The sequence below is a fragment of the Caenorhabditis briggsae genome (genome assembly GCF_000004555.2).
Source record: "Caenorhabditis briggsae complete genome, chrIV, whole genome shotgun sequence".
NCBI classification, from domain to species: Eukaryota; Metazoa; Nematoda; class Chromadorea; order Rhabditida; family Rhabditidae; genus Caenorhabditis; species Caenorhabditis briggsae.
In genome coordinates this window covers 16,953,424-16,960,601 of record NC_013487.2, presented here as the reverse complement: position 1 = coordinate 16,960,601, position 7,178 = coordinate 16,953,424, and positions in this window count along the sequence as shown.

Genomic DNA, 7,178 nt, shown 5'->3' with positions numbered 1-7,178 from the left:
ATAATTATAATTTATCTATTTTTCTTTTTCTCTAATTTTCCATGGTTTTTACTGGTATTTCTTGTTATTATTTGTCTCATAAAATTCAAGGGATTTTTGATTTTCTTTTCCTGGAAAATCTTTGGGTCCCGCCCGAAAAATCAAAAATTTGGAAATTCTGAAGAGGAGGAATGACTCAGCAGTCAAAATCCACTGTGGGAACCTTTGCGTTGGCTAGAGGTCATTCTGAAGAGCTCACGTCATCTGGGAAAGCTTCAGAATTTTTCGAAAATGTTGAATTTTCAACTTTTTCACATTTCAGAAAATCACCATAAAAAAGGAGTAATTACATAGAAACCCTGAATTTTTCACTTTTTTTTCCACTATAATTATTTATTTTTCCAGCAATATTCAGATAATTAAAGATTGTCCTGTTTTCTGGTTTAGTTAGATGTGCAGGTTCTCTATTTCAGTTTCCGGCGGTGGGCGGATCTTAGGTCCGGTAGCGAAGTTAAAGGCGCGTTTGGAGAAAAAGAAATCTTTTTTTCGATTTTTACTAAATTTTTACCTAGATTTTTACTTAATTACTAACGATTTACGTAATTATTTTTCTTGAAAAAATTCGAAAAAGAACCGCACAAAAATTGCATAAAATAAAGGTTTTTTTTTCTCAATTTTTCGACAAAATTTTCGAAAAAAAAAATCCGAAAAATCGCACAAAAATCGCATAAACTGCGGGAAATTTATTGAATAATCAATGAAATTCGTCGAAAAATTGGAAAAAATAAATACTCAAGAAAATAATTTCGAAAATGCATAAAAACAATAAAATTTATTTTTTAATACGATTTTTCGAATTTCTGTAAAAAAATAGTTCAAAATCTATAAAAAATTCATCGAAAAATCGTAAAAAACAGTCCTGAAAATAAAGTGCATGCTCCTTTAAATGCACATTGAAAGATTTTGCTACCGCACCTAAGCTCCGCCCACCTTCGACTTTGCCGCCGATTTTTAAAAAATTAACTCGAAATCGCAATTTTCCAGAATTTTGTTTGCTGAAATTGTGATTTTGAAAAACGTGTTTGCGTACTTTCAGTGCTACAGTAATCCGAAATGACCTACAGTCAAACGCGAACAAAAATTCCGGTTAAGCGCATTTGCAACCACCACCAAACTACACTTGAACTCTAGGTCTTTACAATGATCTCTTGTTCGTCTATCTTATTTTCTACGATTTTCACAAAATTGCAACATAATAGGACCCCCAATTTCTTCTAGTTCACCTAGTACACCTGCAAATAATCGTAGTTTTAAAGTGCGTGTCCACAGGAAGAGGTAGTTCCTGTCATGTCTAAACGCGCTCCAACAAGAATGACCGTAATACTACGCGAAATCTTTGCTTGCATTCCATCGGAAAAAAGCTACAAAGATACAGTAATTTGCGCCAATTCACGCACGAAGCTTGCTCTATTAAAGTCCCAACTTCTACGTGCACTTTGAGATCAATTATCTCGATTTCTGTAAACGGTATCAAAAATTTTTCAACTGATAAAATATAGGTGATAAAATGATAAATATTTTATCAGTTGACAGAATTTCGATATCTTTTACAGTAACCGAGATAAATTGGATCAAAGTTGGCAAACAATAATTTGCGACTTCCGGACTTGATCACTAGGAACATTCCTAGCATGTCATTTCCCGCTCACCACGTCACAGTTGAATTCTGATCTTCTGTTCCATGCTTCCCAGACACCACCAAGTTCCCTGTCGTCGAAAAAAAAACAATTAATTCTATTCTTATCAGTCTCTCCCGTCCCCCCAGAAAACTGCTCCTGATTATCCAACTGGTTCTTCCGAATCCAAGTGGTCAGGGGGGGGGCTCCGTGTGGCTGGTCAGGAGGTTTATCTAAAGTACAAACACAGAGGGAAGGGAGAAGACTGTATGAACAGAAGATTGTGTCCTTTTTCCTCTTTCCGATGAGCGGGAACGCGTCCGTTTTGTTTAGAAGATCGTGTTCTGGGATTTCGGGTTTTTATCAATCGATTTGATTAAATTTTTATGGGGGGCTTTTACTCTTTTATAGATATTGAGATACCGTAACTACTCTAACCACTAACTTTCAACTTTGACCCAATTTCGGTGTCTTCTCGGTTTCTGTAAAAGATATGAAAAAGTGATAAACTGATAAAATGTTGCTGATATTATGATGAATATTTTGTCAGTTGACTAAATTTGGATATCTCTTACAGATATCGAGCTACTGTAATCAATCGAATAGCATGATCCCCTTCCCCCTCAGATTGTTACTTCTCAACGTTGAGCCAATTTCATGCCCACTTAACTTGTTTCCTGTGAAAGATATCGAAAAGGTGTCAACTGATAAAATATTGCTGAGATTATGATTAACATTGCATCAGTTGACAACTTTTTGATATCTTCCATAGGAACCGAAATAAATTGTCTCAAAGTTAGGGGATCTTTCTATTAGACTGTTTACGGTAAGTTTGATCTTTAGGGTCCCAATTACCTGTTATGCAGTTTTTAGGTTCTCATAAGTGATAAGATAGCTAACTGTTAATTTAGGGTTAGTAAAAATTTCGTTAGATCAAAGATCAAGTTTTTTGATTCCTCGAATTACTCACATTTTCGCTTTAACCCCTAATTTTGTATATTCTCGGTATACCTGTCAAAAATTGTATACAGACGAAATTTGTAGCATTTATGGTTTGCAATTAAATTAACACCTGCTTGATAATTATCTAGACCATAAAGTTCAGGATAATCGAGATCAAAAAGGTCACTTTACTCCTGGTAAAAATTTAGAGACTTCCAACTTTTCTATCGAACCTTCTAGAATTCTCTTGTTCCTTCCTCATTTTCTCTCTTTTCTTCGCTATACAAATCTCGAACAAAAAAGTTTTACCTCTACCTACGTAGTAGGCCCCAACCAATCAACCAACCAACCAAAAAAACGTTTCCTGCTATTATGTGTACGGGGACGGAGGACGGACCCAGTCACCCCGTCTCTCTCTCCCTTTTTTCTATTACTCTGTCGTTTTTCTTTGGGTTCGAGACAGGCACACAACACCAAATTGGGCATGTGTTTTCTTCTTTTATTTTCTTGAATAGAACACAAAAATGGTGTCTGGTCCTAGGCTTTTTTTTTGGCTTTTGGAGGTATAGTTTTGGTTGAGCTTGTAGCTTGAAGAATCTCTCGTTGGGGTCATTTTGGGGCTATTTTGGACAATTTTTTAGTATTTTATGGTGTACTTGATTTCACATATTTTTTCGCTGTCCACTTTTTAAAAATCTTTCGTCGACCCCCCCCCCCCAGACGTTCGCTTAACTTTGAGCTTAATTATCTCGGTTCCTTCAAGTGGAATCAAGAAAATTTTAACTGATAAAATGATTATTATAAAATTTGACACACTTTCCCAGTTGACTATAATTTTCTATCTTTAACAAGAATGGAGATAAATTGGGTCCACCGTATACCTTCTAACTCTCGACTTCGAGCTAATTTATCTCGGTTTCTGTTAAAGATATCGAAACGCGGTCAACTGATAAAATGTTTGTGATACTATGATAAACATTTTATCAGTTAGCCACATTTTTCTGTCTTTAACAGGAACCGAGATATGTTGGGTCAAACTATACCGTATCCCCATAACACCTATTCCCCTCCCCCAAACGATAGGTCCACTTTGAGCCAATTTATCTCGGTTCCTTGGGGAGATATGAAAAAGTTGTTAACTAATAAATCGTTTATCATGATATCAGTAACATTTTAGTAGTTGGTTACTTTTTGATATCTTTCACAGGAACCGAGATAATTGAGCTTAAAGTCGAGAGTTAGTTAGGTAACTCTAGAGTGTTCTCTGTCTTCTGCCCCTATCATTTTTCAATTCTGTGTTTTTTTCGAAATTTTGGAACCAGACAATTTTTGTATATCTTTTTATTCCCACAGTTCATACTTTGTGTCTACAAAATTATTGTTTTCTTTTTTTTTCAAAAAATCTGAAAAACGGAAGTTATGCTCCTGGAGGAAACCAGGAAATACCAAATTTTCAGAGACATTATTCTGAAGGCGTGGGAAGGAAGTCATAATAATTCAATTAGGGTAATTAACTAGTTTAGTTAGCCGGTCCCTCTTTTTTTTTCAGAATCACCAAAACACAAAAAATTCCAATCTATCCCGAAAACGCAACAATTTTAGTATTCGATGTATGCATTTATTGTAGTCGTCATTCAAAAAATTCCAGATTTTTCAGATAAAAATTTCCATTTTCTGCCGTTAAAAATTGTAACATTTCTCATTGACTGACGTAGGTACAACTGTCGTCACTGGAGACTTATGCTAATTTTTAAATTCTCTCTTTTCTTTCGCTTCTGGCGGGTACTACCATATTCTCTTTCGGGTATATAAACAAATGGATCAGCCGGTTGGAGAGGGAAACGGAAAATTTACATTTTCTACTCTTTTTTATTTTTACGCCTTCTTTTTTTTGCACTGCATTTTGTAGATTTTTCTCTAGCTAGAAAATACCGTATTCCGTCTAATAGAAACCAACCCAAACCGTTAACTTTGAGCTCTATTATCTCGATTCCTGTGAGAGATATCAACAAACTGTCGATCGATAAAATGTTTGTGATATTATGATAAATAATTTATTAGTTGACAACTTTTTGATATCTTTCAAGAGAAGTGTGATATATCAAAGTAAACGGGTGTCCAGGTGGTGTTCTTTTAGAGTGTTTAGGTGGGTAAGCCCACCCAAACCATCAATTTTGAGCCGATTTATCTTGGCTCCTATGAAAGATACCAAAACCGTGCCAACACAAAAAATGTTTGTGATTTTATGATAAACAATTTATCAGTTGGCAACTTTCTGCTATCTTTCACAGGAAATGAGATAAACTGGCTAAAAATTGGCGTCTAGAGTTTTTTAAATCTTTGTCCCGCTTGCGACTAGTTTAACTCCTTCTATCTCAGCTCCTGATAGAGATTTTTGAAATTTATCACTTAATAAAATAATTTTCAAAACATTTGACACACTCATATAGTTTACCATATTTACCTAACTCTAAAAAGAACAACTCTAAAAAGAACACAAATTGGGTCAAAATACCGTAACCCCACTACACACTCTCTAAACTGTTGCTCACCTTTGAGCCAATTTATCTCGGTTCCTATAAAAGATATTAAAAAGTAATTAACTGTAAAAATGTTTATCATAATATCAGTAACATTTCATCAGTTCATCACTTTTTGATATCTTTCACAGAAACCGAGATAAATTGGCTCAAAGTCAAGAGTCAGACGGTATACGGTAGCCGCTGTCAATTTCAAAAACGCTGTATCCCGGCTCAAAGTTAAGCTAGAAACGTCAAAAATAAGGCAAAATGTTCATAATTTCAAGAAAAATTAGAATTTAAAAAAACTTTTTTTTGAAGTTTTCGCTCCTATTCTGATAATTCTAGAATAGTTGAAAATCTGAACATTTCAAAATTTTGATCTTTCGTAAATTCTGAAATTCCTAAAACTCCTAAATTAGCTTGGAATCTGCTTATTCTTGAATTGCTAAGAATCAGAATGTTCATTGATATTTTCAACGATTCAATTTTCTATGTTTTCAAAAATTACTTTTTTCTGTGCATTCTTCATTTTCACATCATCAAGAATCTGAATTCTATTCTGACTCCTTCTGCTATTTTTTTCTTTCTTTTTTTTTCAAACAAACTAATTTGTTTTCCCCTCCCCACTACTCCTTATTTTTTTTTCATTTTTTCTTCTTCCCCTTCTCCCCATTTCCCCAAGTTTTTTGAATTCTTTTTTTCTGAATTCTTTTCTGAATTAAGAAGAAAAAGACCAACTGATTCGAATTATATTTTCTCCTGTTTTTTGGGGGGAGACAACAATTGTCAACTTAAAAATGCATTCATTTTCTCTTTTCCTCTCTTTTTTCATCAATTTTCCGAAAAACCGAAAAAGTGAGTGACAAGATAAATGGTTTGGAAACCCACCATCATTTTTGGGAAGAACCGGAAAAATGGATTTTTCACAAAATGACAGAAAAAATGGCATTAATTTTATTTGGAGATTTGTTGGTTCCGTTTTGAAGAGAGAGAGGAGGAGTACGGTAGTTTTTTTTTTGTTTTTTTTTTGAGGAGATGTGTGAAAAGGGGGCGGAGCCTTGGAAGCCCGAATTTCTGAATTTCTGAATTTCTGAATTTCTGAATTTCTGAATTTCTGAATTTCTGAGTTTCTGAATTTCTGAATTTCTGAATTTCTGAATTTCTGAATTTCTGAATTTCTGAATTTCTGAATTTCTGAATTTCCGAATTTCTGAATTTCTGAATTTCTGAATTTCTGAATTTCTGAATTTCTGAATTTCTGTAATTCCCAAAATTCTGAAAAAAAACTTTCGGAAAATCCGATAAATTTGAAGTTTCTGAAATTCCGAATTTTCTGAAGCTTCTGAAAATCGGTAATTCTGAGAATATAAAAAATTCAAAATTTTCGAATTTTCAGATTTAAATTTGAAATCTGATGCATCTGAAAATTTTCTCAATTTCTGAAATCCGGGTTTTTCGAATTTTTTTCCCAGTTGTATGTCTAAAATGTTGGAAATGTTGATTTTTAATATTCCAATTTTTAAATTTCCCAATAAAAAATTCCAAAAATCCATGAGTCATGAGAACCTTCCCTCCTCACAACGCCTGATTTTTTTCTCCCAAAATCACATGCACCTATTTTCCCGAATGGTCTAAAAACCACAAAAATGTTCTGTTCTAGATATTTCCCAATATTATATTCTCGAAAATTCCTCAAATTTCCCTAATTTCTCCCAATTTTCCCCAAGTAAACACGATCAAAAAATTAATTATTTCTCTGTGTCTCTCTCCAAATCTTCTCTCTCTCTCCATACTTCCAAGAAACCCAAACGTCATTCAGAGTTTTTTTTTCAGGAGACACCGAATCCAATTTTCTCAAGAATTTTCGCAATTTTGTTCTGCCGCCAGATCATAAGGCTACTACTAATTTCGGGTACATTCGTACTCAAATTTGGCCTCAAAGTGTTTCTTTTATCCTCTTACTCTACTATTCAGTGAAATTAGGAGAACAAAAAGTTAATTGGTAGATACTCAAATGATAAGAACATGATAAGAAAGTTAAAAATAGGTGATGTCATTT